The 25962-nt window shown below is 39.5% G+C and overlaps 1 protein-coding gene and 1 long non-coding RNA gene across 4 annotated transcripts in view; one reads left to right on the forward strand and one right to left on the reverse strand.

Moving 5' to 3' along the window:
* The window catches only part of AFF3 (AF4/FMR2 family member 3), a 694821-nt gene that overhangs the window by 75889 nt on the left and 592970 nt on the right, over nucleotides 1-25962 (reverse strand). The window lies entirely within an intron of this gene.
* Nucleotides 11508-25962, forward strand: part of LOC122746643 — a 224585-nt gene continuing 210130 nt past the window's right edge. Inside the window, exon 1 of the long non-coding RNA XR_006355566.1 lies at nucleotides 11508-11616. This is a non-coding gene — a long non-coding RNA (uncharacterized LOC122746643). The remainder of the gene's footprint in view (nucleotides 11617-25962) is intronic.

Genomic DNA, 25962 nt, shown 5'->3' on the forward strand with positions numbered 1-25962 from the left:
AAAAGCTCTGAGTAGGGTCATAGAGACAGAGAGAATAGGGTATGTATGGAGAAACTCTTCACCAGAAAGATGACTAGTAGAGATGGATTCTTGGGCCATGGTGACCCACCAAACAGATAAAAACAGTCATCCATAAATCTTAGGTCAGAATGTTATTAAAGCAACAGAGTCTTGTTTTTCTCAAAAGAAGGAGAAGGGAAGAAAACAGCTCATAGTGAATTTGGAAACAAATGAATTTTCTAACACAAGGGTTAAGGGAAACAAGAGTTTGAGAGTAATTTGCCCTCATGGTTCTGATTCTTTCCCAGAATGTCACTGTCAATACCTGCTGCCTGACAAGCTTCTTTAACATCAGAGAACATCTGTACATTTATGCTTTCCCCTAGCTGCTATGATTTCATTTCCAGGCCATCATTTGTGTCTGGTGTTGAGTGAGGAATCCAGAATTTCTAGACAGAGGATAAGGGAAGTTTGAGGATAAAAGGGCTATAATATATCTTTCTTCTCTCCTGACCTAAAAATTGATCTTCCCTGTTAGCTAAATAGAAATGGCTACTATTGCTGGAGTCATAAAAGAATTGTTAGATTCTGCAGGAACATCTGGAATCCATGTTAAGAGTTCTGCTGGTAGCCCCCACCACAATGAAAAAGCCACATGGCAAAAATGCTTCCCAGTTTCAAGGGATATGGAGGGAAGAGGGATGGATGTCTCTTCCACACTTTGGAAAAGTAGTTGCTGAAAACTGGCAAATCAAGATGAATAAAGAACACCTCAACTGGTTCTGGATAATGGACATTGGCTTTGATCACAGACTAGTGCATTCAAACTCCTTTAAGTTAAGAAAAAAAAAAAAGACAACCTGTGGCACTAGTTTTTAAGAGCACATTCAGGCTTTGTATATTCAGTGAGATACTGCCACTCCCAGGGTGACTTACTAGATTTAAAAACCTGTAGTTTAGGGGGCAGCCAGGTGGCACAGTAGATAAAGAACCTGCCCTGGCTTCAGGAAGACCTGAGTTCAAATCTAGCCTCAGACACTTGACACTTACTAGCTGTGTGACCCTAAGCAAGTCACTCAACCTTCATTGCCCCATAAAAAAACCAAAAAACCTGTACTTTAATTTTTCAGCAAAACGCACATTAGATAGTTGATATATTTTCTTACTTTTATTGTCACTATCATAACCAGAATCTAAGATATGAAATAATGTTGCCAAAAATGAATTCCTCAAGTTAGGAAGCTTATCTACATTGACAAAGTGGCTTGCTTTTAAAAACAAAAAAAAAGAATACAGAATTTTGAGGGATATTTTTTAATAATTCACCTGAATAGAATATGAGATTTAGAATGTATCTGTGACCAAGGGTTAGGGCAAGAAGTATAGACTATGAGAAAGAGCAGGTCAGAATTGGAACCAGGAACATTGACTTCTCCAGGATGAGGAGGGCAAGTCACTTTTTTTGTGGCATGTTTCAGTTGCTCCAGGATGTAAAATCAGCATCACTTCTATCATAACTTTGGGGAAGTTATCAATCACTCCTTGAAGATCACAGTACTATTGAAATTCCAAGTACTATTATCACTGTCACCATTATATGAACTAAGCTGGTTCGAGTCCAGCAGGGAGGCTGTCTTGGAGGATGACTGGCATGACCCAGTTGGCTGATGTGGACAGTAATCTTAGTCTTTATACAGTGACAAATAAAAAGAAAGAAATTCACTAAAGCCACAAGGGATTCCTAGCTACAGAATCAAGAAGATACAAAAAAGGCCTTCATGAGAGGGTACTTCAGGGTATGTATACCCAACAATTAAATTATAAAGTAAAAAGTAAAAACAAACCAATCAGTCATATTTGTCTTATTTTAAGATGCCAAAGAATTGGATTGACCAATCTTTATTTTTTTTTAACTTGAGTGATTTTTAAAAACCCCCTGAAATAACAGCATGAATCAATTATTTCAGTGTCATGTTGACACAGAGGTACAAATTCCTATGAAACTAAAAAGGTGTGTAACAATTTTTGGAACTTGAATATTACCCAGGATAGTGCCATGAACCTTGAAGACTCAATAAAACTTTATTGATGATCACAAGGATGGAATCATGGTAGAAAAATTCTTTAGCCAGAACTGCTCCTAAACTTTCCTAAAATAATGCTTTATTTCTTAAAATAGTCCTAGCTTATCTAAGACTTTTAGAGTTTACAAAACACTTTGCTCACAACAACCCTGGGGCATGTATTGCAAATATTATCCGCTTTTTGCACATGAGTAAACTGAGGCTTATAGAGATTAAATGACTACTTGCCTGGAATTATAAAGCTGCTAAGTATCAAAGCCAAGTCTCAAACCCAGATTGTCTGCTTCTAAGACCAGTGCTCTTTCCACAATACCAAGATAACTCTTAAGGATTTAAAGTCTCTTTTTAACTGCTAACCAATCTCTGGGAAAGGAGTTTCCAGAACCAACAATCTTGACCGCCAGGGAACACTTCTTTACATGTAGCTTAAATTCCTTCTGCTACAATTTACGCACATTCTCTCTTGGATGGTTTGTTTGCTTTCTGTGTTTTGGTTTCAAGAAATATTTTACTGGTTTTGTGAGTTGTTTGACTAAGTACTCTGATGCTTGAGGGAGTTCCAATTTTAATCTAAACTGTGTGCTCATCATGTCCCTTCGTTAGCTGCCAGACTAGTCTTTTTTGGGAATCTGGCCCAGGCTCAGTCTGAACATGGATCTTCAAAGAACATAGCCCTAGAGTGTAAGCTACTGTGAATGAAGGGTCACACCTTTTGAAAGCACTGCAGCCTAGCTCATTTTGGACCCCTGCATAAATAGTGAAGGATCATCTTGATATTTTGGTTAATGAAAACTATCTGGAGACAAGGTTTTTCATCTAGTCAGTATTCTATAAAATGCTGGAGTACCAACAGTGCCCACAACTAGTGGGAATTCCACATGTATTACACAAAGCTACAGTTCCTTCTGACTATATGCTCTGTGAATACTCCATAAACCCTTGTTGATTTATTGACTAATATCAGTATCCTGAGATGATTCCTCTCTGTCTCTCTGTTTCTCTCTCCATGTGTCTCTGTCTGTCTGTCGCTTTTATTTAAGTACCAAACTATAGTTACATGGTGGGAAATGAAAATAGTAAAAGCGTATCCCCAGGGCCCCAGCAAAGTAAAATTTGTCCAAAAACTCAGTATGTAGATTCTTCTTAAAAGAGATGGGTGGGTAGCACTAAAAGTATTCTTATTTTTTCTATCGTCTCAGGGATTATGGCACCTTAGCTATAAACTTTAAAAAGCTTGCCACTGATGCCCTATCACCAGGGAAGTGTGAAAGCCTCATTAGAGAGGGATGCTTTAATTCAAGAGAAATAAAAGCTTCCAGGCACATAATGATAAGAATCATGAGGAATCTTAGTCTCTTATTGAGATATACTCATGGTAGAGTGAATGGGGTTTTGTATCAGGGTCCTGAAACCTAGATGGTGCTGATAGCATTTATATATTCCTCCCATCAGTTCAGAAATAATGGAACCTAGCACCTAATTAGCAAGAATAATTAGTTAAAATATGAGAAGCTACCAGATGTCTTTATTTGTCCCTAGTGGCAATACCCCAGATGAGTTCTTCTATGGCCACTCTGTACACTTAGTAATACCTGCCCCAGCAGGGCCTTGCAGTATTCTAGGGTCTTCAACTAGTGGGTAAAGCATTCCTGGATCTCTGTCTGTCCATCTAAACAGGATCATGTACTGTAGCCTCTCCCTCACCTGACTCATGAGATGAGATATTTTCTGAAGCTTGCCCTGGTTAGGAAGGGGGATAAGCATTTATATAGTGCCTACTATATTCTAGGCCCTGTGCTAAGTGTTTTTTTTTTTTTAACAAATAGTATCTCATTTGATACTCATAATAAATAACCTTGTGAGTTAGATGCTATCATTATCCAAGTAATCAAAGGCAGGTTTTCTGTCTCTAAATCTAGTGCTCTTTACTTTAAAAAGGAGTGTGGAAGCAAATTTGAGGTGCTACAAGTGTGTACTAACTCAGAAGTCAAAGATCAAGGTCAAGAAGAATAATAACTAGCATCTGCGTAGTGTTTTAAAGTTTACAAAAAATTTTACAACATCTAATTTCATCTTCACAACAACCCTGGGAGGTAGGTGATATTAAGTCCTTCCCTCCCCCCACAACCCCCCAAACACTTTTTACAGTTTCAGAAACTAAGGTAGACAGAGGTTAAGTAATTTACATGGGGCTTACACAGCTAGAAAATGTCTAAGGTCAAATTTGAACTTGGGTCTTGATTCCAAGTCTAGTGCTTCATCCATTGGCCAACCTAGCTTCCTCTAAATCAAATAGGGCTTTAAGATTTGCCAAGGACTTCACATGAGTTAACTCCTTTGAGAACATGAAACTAAAGATCAGGGGTTTAAATCCTGTAAGATTTCAGTAAGCTCTATCTGCTTATTTAGCCATTTCTACAGGGCTGAGATTAAATTGAGGAATCTGAATTCACATAATGGATTAGGAATAATATAAGAAGATATACGGAGACATAGATTATAACTGGTAAAATTGAAAGACTATCAAATGAGATATTTACGGGGGCGGCTGGGTGGCACAGTGGATAAAGCACTGGCCCTGGATTCAGGAGTACCTGAGTTCAAATCCGGCCTCAGACACTTGACACTTACCAGCTGTGTGACCCTGGGGTCACTTGACCCCCATTGCCCCGCCAAAAAAAAAAAAAGCCTTTAAAATGAGATATTTACAAAGCATTTAGCACAGTATGTGATACACAGTGGATTGTAAATGCTCACTACCTTCCTTTCCCTTTCCTCCCTATGAGAAAACAAAGAATGAGAAGGAAAATGGTTTTTTTTGTTTGTTTTGTTGATTGTTGTTGTTTTGAACCATACTCACCATCAGGTAAAAATTTAAGAGGTTTACAGAACTGAAGAATTTACTTTGTAAGACATAATTATTAGACCCGAAAAGTGGCCCAAGTCCTGATGTTAGTAAAAGGATAAATTGGAAACAGATTGAAAACTGAACTCCTGCCAATGAGAAATATAAATGTAGGGGTACTGGTCTCTTTTCCCTTTCCCTTATTCCATGGAGTAGAGCTTGCGTGAGGAAATACATGCCAGAAGACAAAAGTACAGTCTCTTTCACCTTAGGTGGGGCCAGTCAGTAACTAGCTGAAACTATTGACATTCTTGATTGACTTGAAGAATCCCATCCGGGGAGTTTAAGAAAGCTAAGTAGGGAGAAATCTGGGGTTTTGTAAACTCCTAAACTTATGGAGAGTGTTCAATCTGATAGAAAGGAATCAAGGTTTGTGGTCACCATATCTGAATGTAGAGTTTGTAATGGCAACTCTCCTAAAGGTTGAGACTAACCAGGGACCAAAGTTTTCTATGGCTAGAGGTCAACAAGATAGGTGGTCAAAGGTAATAACCTCAATAAGAGGAAGTCTCTGATTTGGTACTATAGGACTAGAGCTGGTTTGCTGCAGGGATAACTGTCTCCCATCAGCAAACCTTTAAGGTTTTTGCCTTTGGTGAAAACCAAACCCAACTACAGAGACCTCAACTCAAGGTTTTTGGATCTTTCTTGGGCCAAGAAAACCATGCAGTTTAGTAAGTGAACCAGACCTATGACTCCCTGATAGGACAATTAACAGCATCATTCAAGGTCATCTGCCAAATCTGAAGCAAGAGAAAAGCCTACATATTTGAGACTTCAAGTGGCTAGGATTTAGATCAATCATTGAGAGTGAGTTGCTCATCAGGGTTCAAGAAAGGTTCTGTTTGATTTTCAATTAAATTTACCTCCTTTACTATTGTGAATGGTGCATTTGGGGGGGGGGCAGGTCAATGAGGGTTAAGTGACTCGCCCAGGGTCACACAGCTAGTAAATGTCAAGTGTCCAAGTTTGGATTTGAACTCAGGTCTTCCTGCATCCAGGGCCGGCATTTTATCCACTGTGTCACCTAGTTGTCCCATGAATTGTGCATTTTAAAAAAGGAGTTAATATCAACGTACCTCCCAAAATTTTCCTAGATTCCCTAATTCTACCCATGGCTTTAGTTTCATTAAAGTCTTTCAAAAAAGTCTTACACACCAACCATGAAGAAAGACTGGTGATATATAGTTTACATCAATATCATGTTCTATATTACAGTATGTATACATTCTCATTTAATTTTAATACTATTCTGGTTATTATTAAACAACAACAACACTCTAACAACAGAGGAAGTACTCCAGGATATCAGATGAATTCCCTATAAGTTTTTTTGTTTTGCGGGGCAATGGGGGTTAAGTGACTTGCCCAGGGTCACACAGCTAGTAAGTGTTAAGTGTCTGAGGCCGGATTTGAACTCAGGTACTCCTGACTCCAGGGCCGGTGCTTTAACCACTGCACCATCTAGCTGCCCCACTGAATTCCCTATAAGTTTTGACAGAAAGACACGAACAAGAATTGGTCAGGATGATGGGGTATAGACAGGTCATCATCTACATTGCTGAAAGGAATATCCACCTTGGAAATAGCAAAGAACCATTGAAATATTGAGCTAAGAACCATATGAAGTAGGTAGGTAGGGCATTATCTTTTTTACAGATGAGGAAGCTGAGGCACTGAGCTGAAGTAACTTGCTCATGGTCAGACAAGAAGCAAGTAGCAAAGGTGTGGCCAAAACCCAGGTCTTGTGAGTCTTAAGACCTGTCATCTTCTTGGGATGCAATTATATTGATCCTTTGGAGGAGATTGCCCAGAGGACAAAGAAAAAAATAAACATGGAAAGAAATCCCAATGACATACTAGGAAACTATACCAAATTAATACAGCCTGAGAGATACACAAAATAATTAGAAAGCCAAAAAAGGCCTGAAATTTAAGAATTGTGAGAATGTTGGCAAGAAAGAGCCTGCTATTTTCAGTGAGCATTGCTAAAAATGTCCAGATAAATTTACTTAAGCTGTATATGAAGAAGATTCCAGCTAGATGATGACATGAAGCTGAATCCCTTCATAGCCCAAACAAGAGGGGGAAAAAGAGTGGAATGCTAGTCCAGAATGTCCCAGGATGGAAATGACAGTGAGGAAATACCAAGGGAATCCAGGACTGCAAAAAATCAAACATTCCAAGTCACTAACTGCAGTATCTCAGATGTACGTCCAAAAAATGCAGCGCAATAGTGGGAGTAAAGGAGGCAAATCCAGAGGAAAGGGCTGGAGAGTTCATTAGGGAAGGCCACGAAAGGAGACATCACATGCAAACACTTTCTGGATTTTCAGAGCTGAATACAGACTAAATGATTTTTTAAAAAAATGTATTTGGTTTATTTTAGAAAAAGGCTGGGAATCATAGAATGTCAAAGCTTGAGGGGACCTTTGAGATCATATAATTCAATGTCTCCATTTTGCAAGTGAAGAAACTGAGGCCTAGGACAATTCACTCAGGTATTACCCCATCTTCCTGTGAAAGGTGAGATAACTGAAATCTGGTAACTGGTGATATTAAATAGCTAAACTTATTTTGGCCCATTTTGATCATTTTTTTATTAGTATGATCTGACTTTTCCTTTCTCCCAGGAAACTGAACAGATATATCCTTTATCTTTTCCCTTTAGTGGTGTTTCTTGTGTGTCTTTGCATTTTCCTTTACAAATATAGAATTGATACTTACCATACCTTGTTTGGGTTAAAAATTCAATATAATATGCCTTAATTAAGACAAGTCAATAAGCATTTATTGAGATCCTGCTATGTGCCAGGCAATGTGCTAAGTGCTGAAGATACAAAGAAAGGTAAAAAAACAAAACAAAAACAAAATCCAAACCAAACCAAATAAAAAACACACACACACAACCCCCCCAAACCCCAAACCACAATAAAAACCAAAACAGTTCTTGCTCCCAAGGATCTCACAGTCCTAGGGGGGGAAAGCAACTTGCAAACAATTATGTACAAACAAGATAATAGAAAAGACAAGTTGGAAACATTGTTAGAAAGAAGCAACTGGCAACAAGAAGGATTCGGAAAGGTTTCTTTCAGAATATGGGATTTTAGTGGGAATATGAATGAAGCCAGGGAAGCTAGGAGACAGAGATGAAAATGAAGAGAATTCCAGGCATGGGTGACTGCCAGTGAAAATGCCCAGGGTGAAGAGATAGAGGTCAAAGAAGCCAGTCCCATTGAAACACAGTATGTTGAGGAGAGTAAATTATAAGAAGACTAGAAAGGTAGAAAGGGGTCAAGTTATGAAGGGCTTTGAAAGACAGAGGATTTTATATTTGATTCTGAGCCATTGCAGTTAGTTGAATAGAGGGGTGATTTCTCGATGCCAGGCACTGTGCTAGGCACCAGGGATACAAAGAGAGACAAGGACAAAATTTTTAAAAAAAGCAGAAAGAGAACATAGCAGATAAAGACTCTAGAGAGGAAATAGCACATGAGATGTACCATGTAGAAGGAAAGTGTTATTGTTATTAGGGCAGAGTATTTGGCTACACTTAATGTTTCCTAGAAATGCACTGCCAGGAGCTGGCATGTTCATCAAATGGATCTTCTGCCAAACCAGGACTTAATTATCTAAAAGTAATGTAAAAAGTACATTATGGAGGGCAGCTAGGTGGCGCAGTGGATAAAGCACTGGCTGTGGATTCAGGAGGAACTGAGTCTGGCCTCAGACACTTGACACTTACTAGCTGTGTGACCCTAGGCAAGTCACTTAACCCTTATTGCCCCGAAAAAACTAAAAACAACCTTTTGGGGGCAGCTAGGTGGTGCAGTGGATAAAGCACTGGCCCTGGATTCAGGAGGAGCTGAGTTCAAATCTGCCCTCAGACACTTGACACTTACTAGCTGTGTGACCCTGGACAAGTCACTTAACCTTCATTGCCCTGCCCCACCCCCAAAGTACATTATGTAAAAAATGTAAAAATGCTACTATACCATAAGAATAGATATTTCTAAAAATTAGCATTCACTTCCCTTATTATTGGGAACCAATTTATATCCCTAGTATCAATCCCTGTGGGGAAGCTGATATCTTTCAGCAATAAAAAGGGAAGCCTAGAGGCCCAGATAAGGTAAACTGAAAAGAGGTCAACAGGAAGGAAGAAGCAGCATGAGAACGTACCTCATTTACTCTGGAGTTAAGGGTCAACCAGACTTGGGAAGGAGAATCAAACTCTAAGGAAGCCTTGGGCAATATAGATACCCAATGTCCTGAAAATACCTTGTGCCCCAAGGGAAGGTCACAAGAAAATAGAATGTGCCACATCTGGCAGAAATATATATATTTTTAACAGAAAAAGCTCTAAACTTAGAGATAAAGCATGGCTCATATTTTATCTCACAATCCTAGGATATCTGAAAATTTAGCCATTGCTGACATAAGGATCTACTAATTTACTTAATCCATTTGGAGCATTTGCATTTTCTTAACAGGGCAAGGAGGAAGTGTCCTATGTGGGAATTAAACATTTTTAAACAACTTTAGACTCCCAAATGCTTAATCACTGCCAGACACAGAAATCGTCAGTTCTACCTGGTGGGGCTTAAGTTGTTTCTGGTGTTTCAGTTCTGTAGAATGCTGAATGCCAATAAATAATCTATTCTTAAGCTCTTGTACTTATTTGCCTTATAATTTCTGGTTTCTTTAGACTCATGGAATTGGCTTATTCATCACCATAGGGAATATGTACAACTTGTACTAAAGCCTCTTTGGGTTCATGAACTTTCTGACTATGCATACATACATACATGCATGCATACACACAATATATATTTATCTGTATGCATATATGCATACACAAATATATATGCCATTTACATATAGCATCTATAAAGTGTAATTGTATATATCACAAATGTTATATTTATATAACTATATGAATATACACACATATAAATATATGTATGTATATAATCTATCTTCTTGCCTACTAAAGGTACAAATGGTAAAATATCTCTTCCCACAAGGGGTGGTGAGCCTAAATTCTTTAATTTTTCTGGATGTGGGCACACAGGCATCATTGGTTTTGTAGAGAAGAAATAACCCCGGATGTTCTTTATACCTCTAAATCTGTTGTTTTAAGCTCTGGGTGTCATCTGGATTGAAGTTTGATTTGAATAGTATTCAGTTTAGTTGAAGAGTATCTCATATGTGGCACATAGAGATAGGCCCTTCTTGAGTGAAAGAACAAAGGAAGAATGCTCCAACTATCTTTAAGTAGCCAAAATAATCTGATTTTGCTGAAAATCGTTCTTCAGGTAGGTTCCTAACTCATCGCCAGTCACAGTGAATAAGAAACCAATCATCTATTTTACATCCAAGTATTTGATTTTGCTTACTTTATGAACTGTCTTTCTGGCATCCCTATTTCCAAAACAGGCACTACTGAGTTTGAGAATTTGTTTTCTGAAAAGCCAAAACAGATAACAACCCCTGTCATTGCTGTCAGTCCTGAACTGAGGGCTTTAAATGGGTTGGATCCCTCTGTTCTCTTCCTGGAGATGGAACTGTTCCCATGAGTCTATTAATATCTTTGGGAAACAGAGAAATGTTTTCATACCTCATTCATGTAATGGATGAGATCTGAAATGGGAGTCATGATGGGTGAGAGCCCTGGAGGTTGTTTGGCCTGTCACAATATATAATGCTTGTGTGAAAGGAGTGCATTAGCTTAGGCATGCCACCTCTGCTCAGTACGGCTAATGAAGTATCACTGCCAGGAACTGGAGTTCAAAGAGAGACTCCACCTCTATTTTAACACTGTCCTTGAAAGTTGCTTAAGTAGCTTGTGTAAACTCTACGTGCCAGGTGCAGACCAAAACCCAAAACAGACCAGTTCTCCATGCCCAGTATCAGGTGCATGGCACATGGTTCCCCTCAGAGATGCCAAAGTGCAAAAAAAAAAAAAAAAATTACAAAACAAAAAAATCTCCAAGGCAGAACATATTTGAGTCTGTCTGTCTCTCTTCATCTGTGCCCTCCTCTCTCTTCTGTCACTTGTCTGTCTCTGTCCGTCTTCCTTGTCTCCCTGTCTGTCTGTCTCAGGGCAGCCTCCAAATGACAAAAAGTTCGATGTACACTCCAGCACTAGCATAACTACTCTCCTGCTGGGAGGGTCTGCAAAAATGAAATAAGGTGAAGGTAATCCGGGTATTAATGGCTTTCTTGGTAGGAGTGTGGCAGGCCTGGCTCTGCAAGATGAAAGGGTGCTTGAAACCTGGTGCTGCATTAACTTGGGGATGAAGTGATTAGTCAGCAGGCTGACAGCTGTGCTGGGCGACCGGTGCCAGATTCCAATGTATGCTCTCCACGGCTGCCAAGTGTTTGCTTGTCGCCCCAGATAAATGGAGCATCAGCAGTGTTTTATTTGACCTGCACACAAGAAAAATAAAGCAACTCTGACTTCCTCAGCGTGTTTGTCATTGACCTTGCATCTGCTCCATGGGAGCAGGGAGCCTCCTCTCTGAGGACCTGAGCTGGTTAACTCTTAGTCTGATGGGTTCTACACCCAGGCCAACACAGTCTGCCATCTCCTTCAGACCAGAAAAGAACCCACCTTCTCTTAAGGTAACTCCTTTTACACTGGAAAGGTCCTAGTCATGCATCATCTCTGGAGAAGTAAAAGAAGGGCTTGTGAGAGTGCTTAGAAATCCCCAGTGATACTGGGATGTCAAGATTAAATGCTACATGAGCCTCTTTGATACAGAGGGAAGCAAGTTGATTGGAATAATTTTTTAAAAGCACTTGAGTCTAGGGTTAGAGGGCCAAGGTTCAAGTCCTGTCTTTGACATCTACTATAAATAAAACCCTGGGCAATTTACTTAGCCTCCTTGGGTCTCAGTGTACTTATCTGAAAAATAAAGGGGTTGATTCTGGAGAGCAATTTGGAATTATGCATACCCTTTGACTCAGCAATACCACTAACTAGGTCTGTATCCCAAAGAGATCAGAAAAAAGGGAAAAGGACCTACATGTATAAAAATACTTATAACAGATCTTTTTGTGGTGGCAAAGAATTGGAAATTGAAGGGATGCCCATCAATTGGGGAATGACTGAACAAGTTGTGGTATATGACTGTAATGGTGAAATGATGAGCAGGCTGAATTCAGAAAAGCCTGGAAAGACTTCCATGAACTGATGCTGAGTGAATTGAGCAGAACCAGGACAACAATGTACAACAACAACACTGTGTGATGATCAACTGTGATAGACTTAGCTCTTATCATTAATACAATGATCCAAGATAATTCCAAAAGACTCAAGATGGAAAATACTCTCCATATCTAGAAAGAGAACAATGAGGTCTGTATGCAGATCGAAGCATACTATTTTCACTTTTGTTTTTTTTTCTTTCTTGTGTTTTTCCCTTTTGTTCTGATTCTTCTTTTACAACATGACGAATGTGGAAATACGTTTAACATGATTGTACATATATTACCTATATCTGATTGCTTGGTGGTTTGAAGAGGGGGAAGGGGAAGGAAGGAAAAAAATTGGAACTTAAAACCTTACAAAAATGAATGTTGAAAACTCTCTTTACACATAATTGGGAAAAAATACTAATAAGAATAAAAAAATGAAGTGGTTGGACAAGATGAGCTTCTGGGGTTCCTTCTAGCTTTAGATCTATGATCCCATGCTACAAAATAATCCTATGAATTCATGAACAGGTATGTATTAGGAATATCCACCATGGACCCTCATAATACTAGATTCTATAATATGATGGGACACCATAAAGTGAAGCTCCAGTGGACTTTGAATTTGCAAAGTTCTTTAAGTAGCATGGCATAGTTGGATAGACTATACTCAGGATACCTGAGTTCAAATTCTCTGTTTGTTTCTCTCTTTCTTTTTTCTCTCCTCTCCTCTCCTCTCCTCTCCTCTCCTCTCCTCTCCTCTCCTCTCCTCTCCTCTCCTCTCCTCTGCCTCTCTTCACCCCCTCCTCCCACTCCCCTTTCTGTGACCCTGGGCAAGTTACTTTATTTCTCTAGGCTTCAGGTTACTCGTTTGTTAAAATTTTTTTCTAAAGGAAGCAACTGGATCAGGTGACTTCTAAGGTCCCATCTAGCTTTAAATCAATGATTCTCATTATGATTTCACCATCCATAAATTTATCTAAATTCTTCTTGACTAGATTTATTTTTTTTTAAAAATAAAAGTATTTTATTATTTTCCTATTACATGTAGAGATAGTTTTCAACATTTGTTTATATAAGATTTCCAATTTCAAATTTTTCTCCCTCCCCTCCCTCCCCCCTCCCCCAGACAGCAGACTAGATTTATTCTTAAGGGAACTCTGGATGGTCCATCCTTAACCTTTTGATCTTTCTTGAATCCAATAATCCTTGATGCAGTAGAATTTCATCTGAACTATTTATTTTTATATGTATTTATTAATATTTTACCTTTTTACATTATTATAGTATTCCTTCCTTTTTCTTTCCCCAAGAACGATCCCATATGACAAAGAGTATTTTTTTTAGAGAGGTAAAAAAGTCAGAATAAATCATCCATACATTGAAGAAGTCTAAAAACATGTGCAATGTGTAACACCTTTACATCTCCCAACTCCAAGAAGGGGTAGGTTGGAGTAAACTATTTATTAATGATAGTAGTATTAGTGGTAGTAATGATTCCTTACTTTGTAACCCTTTTAACTTTTTAAAGTACTTTAAAGTCCATTATATCACTTAATCTTGTAAACCCTGTGAATTAGGAAAGAGGTATTTTATAATTACTATTATTTTCATTATGAATTTTTATTTTACAGATTTAATTATACTATGTTATTTACTGGGAAAAATAAAAATGCAGATGACAAGGTCCTTGCCCTCATGAGGCTCACATGGAGAATAGTACACATGAGGCTCACTAGGAGAATAGTACACATATATTAATATTTAAAATAGGCCAGGGTAAGTAGTAGAAAGCTAGAAAACAATATGTTTTGTGAAGTCCAAGGGGGAAAGGTTGTTACTTATAGGAGATTGGGGAGAGGGGGAGTTAGAGTAAGTTAGGGTGAAGGCTTTATATTTAAAAAGATGGGTAGGAATTCAAGTAAAGAGGAGAAAGAAATATTTTCCAGTCACTGGGTCAGAGCAAATGCACAAAAGGTTAGAAAGTAGAAGACAGTTTTTTTTTTTTAAGTGAGGCAATTGGGGTTAAGTGACTTGCCCAGGGTCACACAGCTAGTAAGTGTTAAGTGTCTGAGGCCGGATTTGAACTCAGGTACTCCTGACTCCAGGGCCAGTGCTCTAACCACTGTGCCACCTAGCTGCCCCAAAGTAGAAGACATTTTGAGAGGCTGATAAAAGTCAAGTTTAACTGGACCAGAGTGTTGGAAAAATATGGCAGCATCATACGATGAAGCACTTATGAAGAGGCAAAAGATATTGAATTTTACTTGGAAGTCAGAATTCAAGGGGCTCAGGAAATAATGTCTGGTGAGCAAATAGTGGTGCTTGGTGTAGACCACATTTTTAGGAGTTTGGAAGTGAAGAGGAGGAGAGATGGAATGTTGGCTGAGTGAGGCAGAATAGTAAAGGAATGAAGGAAATTGAGGCACAGGGGAATGAAGTAATTTACTCAAGGTCACAAACAGGGGAACTAAGGGAACCCACATCTCCTGATTTCTACCCAATCTATAATGAAGACATTTCTCCCTAATAACTGGTACAAATAATTGGTCCCTTCTTGTGGTTTCAGTAGAATTTGACAATCTTGCCTAGTGAAATTTCTCATTTCTGGAAGCTTTCTTCTCCAACTATACTTACTCATTCCTGGTATTTCCTCAAACTGCACCTGTAAACCTTGACTTCTGGCTGTTTATACCTAAGTGATATGGGCTATTCCAAATGTGGAAGCAGCCATAACAAACTTTTAAAAAATGCTTTTTACAGACTTTATTTGACTGTCCTAACTTGTTCTTACATAAAGACATTTTCCTTTTCCCTTTCCATGAATCTGGCCGGCTTGGTACAAAGTACAATACAGTAATAGTCTTGAAAATGGGCAAAGTGAACACCCAAGGGAGTGTTGGAGGGAAGCATAGAGATAAAGCAGCTTTCAGATCTTAGCTTGGGATCATTTCTGACTCCTGGGAGTTCTCCTCCTAATATGATCTCTGTCTGAATAAGCAAAATCCCATTCTCTCTTGTGTTTAAAGCAAATAAAGTGCATCTCTGAATATCAGCAGCATGTGGTGTTTAATTTGCATCTCACCAAGGAATACAGACACAAGGAAGATGAGCTAAAGGGATTTCTAATGGAAACCAAATTATAGTTTCTGAGACACAGAGCTGTGGCCAGAGTAGATCAAGCTGTGATCTTGTTAGCTGTTATAAATTAAGTTGGGTTTATTCTTTGGGCAGGGAAATTCTAGAAGAAAACATTTAGGGAAATTATACAGGTGATTCAGCAGGAGGCACTGTTCCTAAGAATCTGTACAATACTGAAAACCTGATGCGGTGCAGGTGTGATGATTTAGTTTTGCTGAAGCTTATGCAATTGAGATCCTTGACGTATGTAGTAAGTGGCATTCTGCTACACTTCATGCTAACAATGGATGCTGAGCCAAAGGAACACAGTCGATAATGGAGATGACCTTTGGAGGGTCCACGTTAGCAGATAGTTCCAGGAAGAGGGAGTACTTAGGTCAGGTTTTGTGCTTTGATCAGTCCTGGTGTTCAACTATCAAACCAGGTCATTTTGTGTGAAGTTCATGATGTCATGTGTGGCAGGGCATGGGGGAAGAGAGATTGAACTGATTATCTTTCCCCCAAATCCCTCCCACCTTTCCTATTATCATAGAGGGCAACACCATTCTCCAAGTCTCCCATCCTTGCAACCAGGAGTCATCTTGGATTCCTCATTATCTCTCCCTGCCCCCTCATATTCAAGCTGTTGCTAAGGCCTGTTGATTATGCCTTTGTACCATCTCTTGAATATATCCCCTTCTCTCCTCTGACATTGCCATCACTCTGACGCAGGCTCTCATCATCTCCCAACTTGATTATTGCAATAGCCTGTCTGTCTTAAGTCTCTCTCCACTCCAATTCATCTTTCATTCAGCCACTAACATGATTTTCCTAAAACACAGGTCTGATAATATCATTCCCTTGCTCAATATATTCCAGTGGCTCCCTATTGCCTCCAGAAACAAATGGAAAACACTGTTTGGCATTCAAAGTTCTTCATAACCTAGCCCCCTCCTGCCTTTCCAGTCTTCTTATACCTTACTTCCTGGCATCTACTTTTTGATCCAGTAACAATGGCTTCTTGGTCATCTCTCAGGTCTGGGTATTTTCTCTGGCTCTCCCCTCCTCTGCTCCAACTACTGACCTTCCTAGCTTCCTTTAAATCCCAACTAAAATCCCACTTTCAATAGGAAGTCTTCCTGAACCACCACCACCCTCCTCCTCCTCCTCCTCCTCCTCCTCCTCCTCCTCCTCCTCCTCCTCCTCCTCCTCCTCCTCCTCCTCCTCCTCCTCCTCCTTCTTTTTTGGTAAGGCAATTGGGGTTAAGTGACTTGCCCAGGGTCACACAGCTAGTAATTGTTAAGTGTCTGAGGCCGGATTTGAACTCAGGTCCTCCTGAAACCAGGGCCTGTACTCTATCCACTGCACCACCTAACTACCCCCCTGAACCCTTCTAAATTCCAGCATCTTCTCTCTCTCTCTCTCTCTCTCTCTCTCTTTAAATTAAATTTTTTTTTGGTGAGGCAATTGGGGTTAAGTGACTTGCCCAGGGTCACACAGCTAGTAAGTGTCAAGTGTCTGAGGCTGGATTTGAACCCAGGTCCTCCTGACTCTAGGGCCGGTGCTCTATCCACTTCACCACCTAGATGCCCTATCTTCTCTCTCTTAATTATTTCCTATTTAACCTAGATTTAGCTCACTTTGTATATATTTGTTTGCATACTGTTGTGTTTCCAGTCCTTATCACAGTTCCTGGCACATAGTAGATGTTTAATAAATGTTGATTGATTGATTGATTGAAAGTATGATGCACTGGTGCCAAATTTCTAGTCAGATAAAGTGAGTTTAAATCCTGGTTTTATTTATTATTGGTGTGACCTTGGACGAGTCATTTAATTTCTCTGTGCCTCAGTTTCTTCACTTGTAAAATGAGAATGTTGAGCTATATGACTTTGGATATCGGTTCCAGCAGTATGATCCTATGAACCTAAAAGGCCAGGGAAAGCTTTGGGAAGTTTGCAAGAGGTCAGCAATAGAGGTCTGGGGTGAGTGTGTGTGTGTGTGTGTGTGTGTGTGTGTGTGTGTGTGAAAGGCAGAAAGAAGCTTGTTCTGAGTATTTCTGTTACCTTGGGTGTTTGTAGGTATTCCACAGATGGGCCTTGCATTATTCTAGAACCAAGTCCAAGAGTACATCAAAGAGGGGAACTTAATGGTGAGGACACATCCTGTGAATTTAGCACAAGAGCCAAATATTTGATCTGTGACACACCTCAGTCTCCTGTCAATTGGAATGATTGCTGCACAGTGAACATATTCTGTGACACCTTACAGTAAACTTTTCTCTGCTAACATTTAGGACAAAATAACAGATAAGTGGAATCTATAGACAACAGGTTCTTGTTGTTGTTGTTGTTGTTTTAAATCCACAACCCATTTAATCACTCAAGTCCAAACATATTCTATAGCAGAATGACTAAAAAGTTGCTACACAGTGACTTGAATTTTTTCTTTCTTTCTTTTTTTGGCTGCTTTTCAGATTCTGATAGATGTGCCAATGAGCAGTGGGGAGAACAAATAGAATCAGGGAACTTAAAAGCTGGGAGCTACCTTAGAGTAGGCAGTAGGAAGAGGAAAGAAACGTGACAGGTACAGATTATCTGCTACTCACTTAAAAATGAGTTGCTTATAGGGGGCAGCTAGGTGGCGCAGTGGATAAGGCACAGGAGGACTTGAGTTCAAATCAAGCCTCAAACACAACACTTGACACTTACTAGCTATGTGACCCTAGGAAAGTCACTTAACCCTCATTGCCCAGCAAAAAAAAAAAAGAGTTGTCTGGTGTTTGTTACTCTGCCTTTCCTCCCAATAATAATTCATATTTATGAGCTACTTTAAGGTTTGTAAAGCCTTTTCCTCATAACAACTTTGGGAGGAAGGTATTTTAAGTATTATTAACCCTATTTTATAGATGTAGAATCCCTCTCTCACTCTCTCTGTCCTTCTCCCACCCTACTGTATAGAGTAGTGGGGCTTTTGCAAGGTCATCTACCCATGGGAGTTCGCCCAGACTAACTGCTAAGTCCACTCCTATGCCATGATGGGCTACTTGTGGTGAGATAAGATTGGAAGTCATTGCTAGAGCCAGACAGCCAGGACAGAGAACATCACCTTCTGTTAGTGACTCAGTCTTGTCCTGAGGAGTTCATTATCTGTATCAGAAGTCTCCAGCATTTCTGTTTCTGTTTCTGTTTCTGCTGATCAATCCTACTGGAAGTATAAATTAAACATCTTGGAGAAACTGTGTCATTTACTTTTTTTTGCCACTCAGAGGAATGACTGGTAAATGAAACAAACAGACTGTACATTTCTTAGAACTCCTGGGTCCGATTCATCCTGTATTTGGGGGACTTCTGGAGGCTAACAGAGTGGTTTGTAGCTGAATGATGCTTTCTTAGGTATGTGCTGTATTATTTTATTATGCACTATATGATAACTATTATGTACTATGTATTTATTTATTGATTCTGTGCTAAGTGAAAACAGAGGTATATAGTAGGATCTAACTATGTATATTTGTTTCCAAGAAGAGCCAATGTTCTTATGCCACAGTCATAGGGCTACCAAATGTCTAGAAAAGGATGGGGGACTCAGAGCTTATTTTCACTGGGTAAGTTCACAAAGCTATACCTCCCCCTGACCCCTGTCCCCCTGTCCCAGTGGTGAAAGAGAGAGAGAGAGAGAGAGAGAGAGAGAGAGAGAGAGAGAGAGAGAGAGAGAGAGAGAGAGAGATATCCTTTCAAGAACTTCCCCAGCACTTCCATTCCAACAAGATATGCGCAAAACACCAGGGTAGCAATTGGACTCCTCGGTGCTTATTAATGCTATTTATTGATTAAACAGATGAAGAAACTTAGGCTTAGAGAGATAAAGTAATTTGTCCAAGGTCATACAACTAAAAACTATTAGAGCCAGGATTCACACCCAGGTCCCTCCAGACTTTAAATCCATTATTCTTTCTATTATACCATGTGGTCCCCTCTAAACTTTGCCATGTTTTCAGTTTTTGTTATTACTTTCCATCTTTTTAACCACAATTCAAAGCTTACTGAATGATTCTACTATTTGTATAAGGAAAGGGTTCAGAAAAGAGCCAAAGAGAACATTTGATTAATGCTAACTTTATCAATTGGAACCAAGAGTTTAATTTTAAGGCTAATTAGGATTTACACATCAACTTTTAAGAACTTCCTAAATACTAACTATTGTGCTCAGCTGTGCTAGGTACCACGAGACACAAGAAGCATAAGCTATCATCCCTGCCCTCAAGGAGTTTATTATATGGTTGGGTGAACAAAAGCAATAAAGGATAGTATATAATTAAGCACTAAATTGTAGAGTTCAGAATATAGCTGGAATTGTCTGATATATGGGACTTGGGGTAATGGGAGGGAAGGAATGAAACACTACCACTACTACATCTAATATCAGACATTTACATAGTGCTTTAAGTTTGCAATATCCTTATCTTATTTGAGATTCATAACGGCCCTGTGTAATATAATACAGATATTAACCTTATTTTATGAAGGAGAAAAATGACACCAAGAGAAGGTACACTTCTTGACTATGGCCAGAGAGGTAGTAAGAACAAGAAGTAGAATTCTACATACATCCTTTTCCTTTCACATGTTCCCTCACCACTTCCATGCCTCCCTGCCACCCGCTAATTGAGAAAGCCAGAAAAACAAACCCCATGTTACAGCCACGCATAGTTAAGCAAAACAATTTCCCATGTTGGCCATGTCCAAAAAAATATGTCTCATTCTGTAATCTGAATTCATCCTTTCCATCAGGAAATGAGTAACATGTTTTATTTGAATGCTCTGGAACTGTGGTTGGTCACTGTGTTGATCAGGATCCCCATGTCTTTCAAAATTACATGTCTTTACAATATTGTTGTTGTATAAATTGTTCTCCAAGTTGTAACGATTGGAATGACGCCACCTGCTGGAGACTTACTGTAGAAGAGTTCTGCCCATGAAGCGAAGGTCTTTGAGGGCAAGACCAGGAGTCTTTTTTTTGGTGTCAGGAAGTGACGCGGGCTAGTGGGAGGAGGAAGGAAGAGACTGGCGCTCAGTCTCGCTCTCTTTTCCTTTGGACTCTGGTGGAGAAGGGAGCTAGAAATGTGCTCTCCCTTTAATAGATAGGAATCTAGGCCTTTCTCTCTCTCTTTACAAAATTCTTATTCTCCTTAATAAATGCTTAAAAACCTAACTCTTGCTAAAGCTTATAATTTATTGGCGACCACTCATTAGATATTTTAGACAGACTAGCTAGAATTTTAGCCCTTAACAAAGTTCTGCTTGCTTTACTCTGCATCAGTTCATACAAGGCTTTCCATGTTTCTTTGAAGCCTCCATCATTTCTTATGGCATAATAGTGTTGTCACATACATAGACCATAGCTTGTTCAACCACTTTCCAAATGATGGATACTTTTTTTTAACCACCACAAAAGGAACTGCTATAAATATTTTGTATACATGGATCCTTTTCCTCTTTTTTTGGATTTCTTTGGGGCATAGAACTAGTAGTAATCTCACCGGGTAAAATATATATGCAGAATTTAGTAGCTTTTGGGGTGTAGTTGCCCAAATTGCTTTCCAGAATGGTTAGATCAGTTCACAGCTCCATCCACAGTGCATTAATGTACTTGTTTTCCCATAGCCTCTCCAGCACTTGCTATTTTCCTTTTCTGGTCAACTGTGCCAATATGATGGGTTTGAGGCAGAATGCCAGAGTTATTTTAATTTGACTTTTTCTATTAGTGATTTAGACCATTTTTTAAAATATGGCTATTGATGGTTTGAATTTCTTTCTCTGAAAACTGCCTATTTATATCCTTTGGCCATTTATCAATTAAGGAATGGCTTATTCTTAAAAATTTGAATCTGGAAAAACAAAAGTGAATCCGAGGGGTGGCTAGGTGGAGCAGTGGATAGAGCACTGGCTTTGGAGTCAGAAGGATCTGAGTTCAAATCCAGCTTCAGACACTTGACGCTTACTAGCTGTGTGACCCTGGGCAAGTTGCTTAACCCCAATTGCCCCACAAAAACAAAATTGAATCCGTTCCCTTTATTTCTTAGAAATTAGACCTTTATGAGAGAAACTTACTTGCAAAAAATTGTTTCTCCCCCCCATTTACCTGCTTCTCTTTTAATTTTAGTGGCATCATGAACCCTGATCTTCTTCCCTTCAATCCAGGGATCCAGTTTGATTAAATTAGTTCTTCTATATAGATTTGGTATTTTGAGAGGAGCATAACATTTTTCAGTCCTCTGGAGTCACATTTCACATGTGGGAAAAAGAATTCAATAAGGAATTAGGACTGGAGATGAGCCTTGAAGGATGTACAGGTTTTATATACACAGAAAAGAGAAGGAAAAGCATTCCAGGTAAAGCAGACAACAACTAAAGGCTTAAAGGTGAGAAAAAGAATGGAACACTGGGGCAATTAAGGACCCTAGACTGACTAGGAGTCACGTGTTAGGAAATAGTGAGAAGAGAAGTTGTCTATGAAGTAGAAAGGATGCTGGGCTTGGAGTCAGAAGACGACTTCAAATTCTGCTCTGTAATTTGTGACTATGGAATATTAGCTCCCTGAAGGCAGGGACTTTGGCACAATGGTAAACACTTAATAAATATTTGTTGGCATTGACTGACAGCCTGTAAAGATTCTTATCTACTTCTCCTGAAAAAAAGGGGGGCTTCGTACCTACTTTCCATCATCCGAAGCATTGCTTTAAGGAAGGTGTTTTGCCAGTCTCAAAGTGCTAATGTGATTTGTTATTTCTCTTTGATAATGCATACTATGAAAATAATTCCTTTGTCTGAAGGAGTCACAGTGAAAGGTGCCCTAAGAAACTGGTAAGGACTGAGAGATTTCCTACCAAGTGTGAAGCTGGAATCCAAATATGAGGTGAACAGAAGTCATTTAAAACAGTCATTGTTGTGGGGTGAGGGAAAAGATGAAATTCTAGCAATCTCATTGTAATTCAATGCAACAGTCACCATGCTGGGTGTGTATTGGCCTGGGACAACATGGTTGGGATTCTGTCAGCTCTTGATGGTCACATCATCTCTTTGAGCTGTACTCTACTGAGGCATCATGCCAGTTTTGATGTACTCCCAAAAAGTAAACAGAGGAATCTCCGAAGATATTTAAGATTTGAAAAATGACATTTTGTGGCAGTAGCTGAGAATGTGTTGAATATGTGATGGAAAATTATAAGAATGACATTTTATTTAAAGCGATGATGGTTCAGAGGAGGGCATCTGTTCTTTGTGGATCGTTGAAAGTGGAAAGGTTGGTTTATGGTCACACAGAGTAAAGGGGAAAAAACAGAAAGGAGGCAGTGATGGAGAGGGGGAGGAAGGGAAAGAAAAGGAGGGAGAAAAAGAGGGAGAGAGAGGAAGTGGAATAAACTAGAATGTGGTCAATATAGTTTTATTTGCTTTATTAATCCTGAGTGTGGTGCCAATATGTCTGGGTTCTGTGGCTCCCTGGCTGCACTGTCACACGGTGTGTGATCAATCCTCACTCCCATGAAATGAGCCGCCCACTAGAAGGAAAACATCACTAGACTCATATGACATTTCCATAAAAATCTCAGCATTAAACCAGGCCATATTTTGATGTAGCTTTCTCAGTAGATTTGAATAGTCCCAATGCTGCACAGCCCTGGGAAGAAGTCAGACCTCGAAATATATCCCATTTCTCTGTCACTGGGCCAGCATGACCAAAAAAAAGACACAAGCCTTGGGGTATTCCTTTGAATTGATCTATCCTGTTTCCAAATGAAAGTAGTCTTTCCTTTTCCAATAAAGGAAAAAGTGAGTGGTGGATGCCTGTATATGTTGACTGTATGGGAGAATAAGTCTGGAGGTGGGTGATTGAGAGGGAGAGGTTAAAGACACCAACATTATAGGTTAGATGATGCTGGGTGTTTGAATTGGTCCTCATATGTAGATTAGATGTTTTCAGACCAGAATGCATTTGTCCAGGCCACTTGGGTGCCATGTAACACCAGAGAAGTCCAAAGATCCAGTTCTGAATTCTGGCTCTGCTACTTCACTACTCCCTTATGACACTTTGGACAAATTGGTTCATTTCTCTATTCCTCTTTCTCCACCTACAAAATGAGGCCTGGACTAGATGCCCTGTAACCCCTTTTCCAACTCTAAATCCTATTCTTCAGTAGGTCTTTGAAATCTAACATTTAACTGGGAATTATACCTCAATTTGGTATCATGAGATGCCCTATGGCATCTAAGTCCCAGTTCTTCTGCCACTTGGGGTTGTAGACCTCTTTGGCTTCTCTTGTTTCCTTCCAAAAATATAAAAAGTACAAATCACTCCACAGACCGTTGGGCAAATGTCTAATTACTTTGAAGATAATCCAACTCTACCTATCTACTTTCCTGGATTCCACTAACTGTTCACTAAATCAGAGGTTACTGAGGAAACACTTTGCAGACTCTTTGTTACTTAGGTGGTGACAATTCTGGAAGCTTAAGGAGGCTCTGTGGAGCCAGGATTTTAAATAAGTAGGAGTCCCTTGTAATTAAAATAATTTTGAATTAAAATTGCCACTTCAGTAATTGCTTTTATATTATAATATTTACTACCAGTACCACTGTGTAACTTATCACATTAATTACAGTTGGAAAAAAGTTAGGTGATGAATAATTAATACAATGTGATAACCAAGGAGCATGCTGCTTTGGAAAGAAACCGTCGGAAATCTCCCCCCCCCCACACACCCCCCCAAGCCCTGTTAAGGAAAGCCTAGTAGTCTGACAGCCATGTGCTTGCAGGTGATACCTCTGCTATTGATCACCTGCTGTTATCAGAGGTCAAGGGGAAAATTTCTCTTTGGCCTTGTCAGGGAGGCACCGGAAACAGATCAGGAATTCTCATCAGTGGCAGCTGGGTGAAGCTTTCGCTTTATTAAAACAGACAGTTTCCTCAGCTCAAGTAATTCAGCAAAGCATAAATTAGAAACAGCTCCAAAGGGTCAGTGAAATTCTGGAGCAGCAGTCCAAGCTTCATAAAAAATGTAAGGCTGATATTTTCCATAAGCACATACAAGGTTAGAGGGAAGAAAGCACAGCAAGGGGTGGAGGGAGCATTTCTGCAAAGCAGCTTCCTGGGACACTCAAGCAGCCAAACCACTTCCCTACCACTTGCCAAATAAAATCCATTGAGGCAATACACACCCACACCCACACCCACCCTCACACTTGTACACATCCACAGGCAAATAGAGGATGAAGGGCCATCTTCTGTGCTCCATATCAACTGGAAGTGGGACAATTTATTCCAATGCTTGAATTGGGAGAGAAATAGAGGAAATCGGGTATCTTCATATTCTCTTAAAAAGATGTAAGACAGGGGGCAGCTAGGTGGTGCAGTGGATAAAGCACTGGCCTTGGATTTAGGAGGACCTGAGTTCAAATCCCACCTCAGACACTTGACACTTACTAACTGTGGGATCCTGGGCAAGTCACTTAACCCCCATTGCCCCGCGCAAAAAAAAAAAAAAAAAAAAAGAAAAACAAACAAAAAAGATGTAAGACAGAGGTGTCAGACTCATCTGCAAGCCCAACCAGCAAAACTCCTTAGAGTGGATGAACCAGATTAAATTGTAATTTGGAAATGTTTAGCAAAATAAATAAAAGCACAATATAACATAGATAATGCTAATTTATGTTTTCTAATATTTTTCTAATAAATTTTGTTGTTTAGTTGATTAGTTGTGTCTGACTCTTCATGCCCCTATTTGGGGTTTTCTTGGCAAAGATACTGGAGTGGCTTGCCATTTCCTTCTCTAGCTCATTTGACAGATGAGGAAACTGAGGCAAACAGGGTTAAGTGACTTGACCAGGATCACACAGCTAGTGTCTGAGATCAGATCTGAATTTATGAAGATGAGTCTTCCAGACTCCAGACACAGTGCTCAATCCACTGGGCCACCTAGCTACTATATGTATTTATCATACTTTATACAAGATTATCTCATTTGAGCTTTCTAACAGTCCTATGTGGTATGATATAGATCCGATCCTCATTTTACCGAAGGAGAAACTGAGACCAAGAGAAGGTAAGTGTCTTACCCATGGCCAAAGGGCTAGTAAATACCAGAAGTGAAGTGTGATCCCTGGTATTTAAAAACAAAACAAAACAAAACAAAACTTGTTCTTTTTAAAAAAAATAAGTTAAAATTTATTTTCCCCTCTATGCTCCCTCCTCATACTAATTGAGAAAGCCAGAAAAACAAAGTCCATGTTACAAACATGTACAGAGCCTGTAGAGATCTGTTTCTTATTTGAGTTTGATAGCAATGATGGAAGATATCTGTTTCAAAAATATTGCTAAGGTGGCAGCTAGGTGGTGCAGTAGATTGAGTGCTAGGCTTGGGGGCAAGAAGACTTGAGTTAAAATCTGGTTTCAGACATTAGCTGTGTGACCCTGGGCAAGTCACTTAACCTCTCTTTGCTTCAGTTTTCTCATTTGTAAAATGGGGATAAGAATAGTACTTCCCTCCCCAGGGTCTTTTTTTTTTTTAAGTGAGGCAATTGGGGTTAAGTGACTTGCCCAGGGTCACACAGCTAGTAAGTGTTAAGTGTGTGAGGCCGGATTTGAACTCAGGTA

The sequence above is a fragment of the Dromiciops gliroides genome, chromosome 3 (genome assembly GCF_019393635.1).
Source record: "Dromiciops gliroides isolate mDroGli1 chromosome 3, mDroGli1.pri, whole genome shotgun sequence".
In the NCBI taxonomy this organism is placed as follows: Eukaryota; Metazoa; Chordata; class Mammalia; order Microbiotheria; family Microbiotheriidae; genus Dromiciops; species Dromiciops gliroides.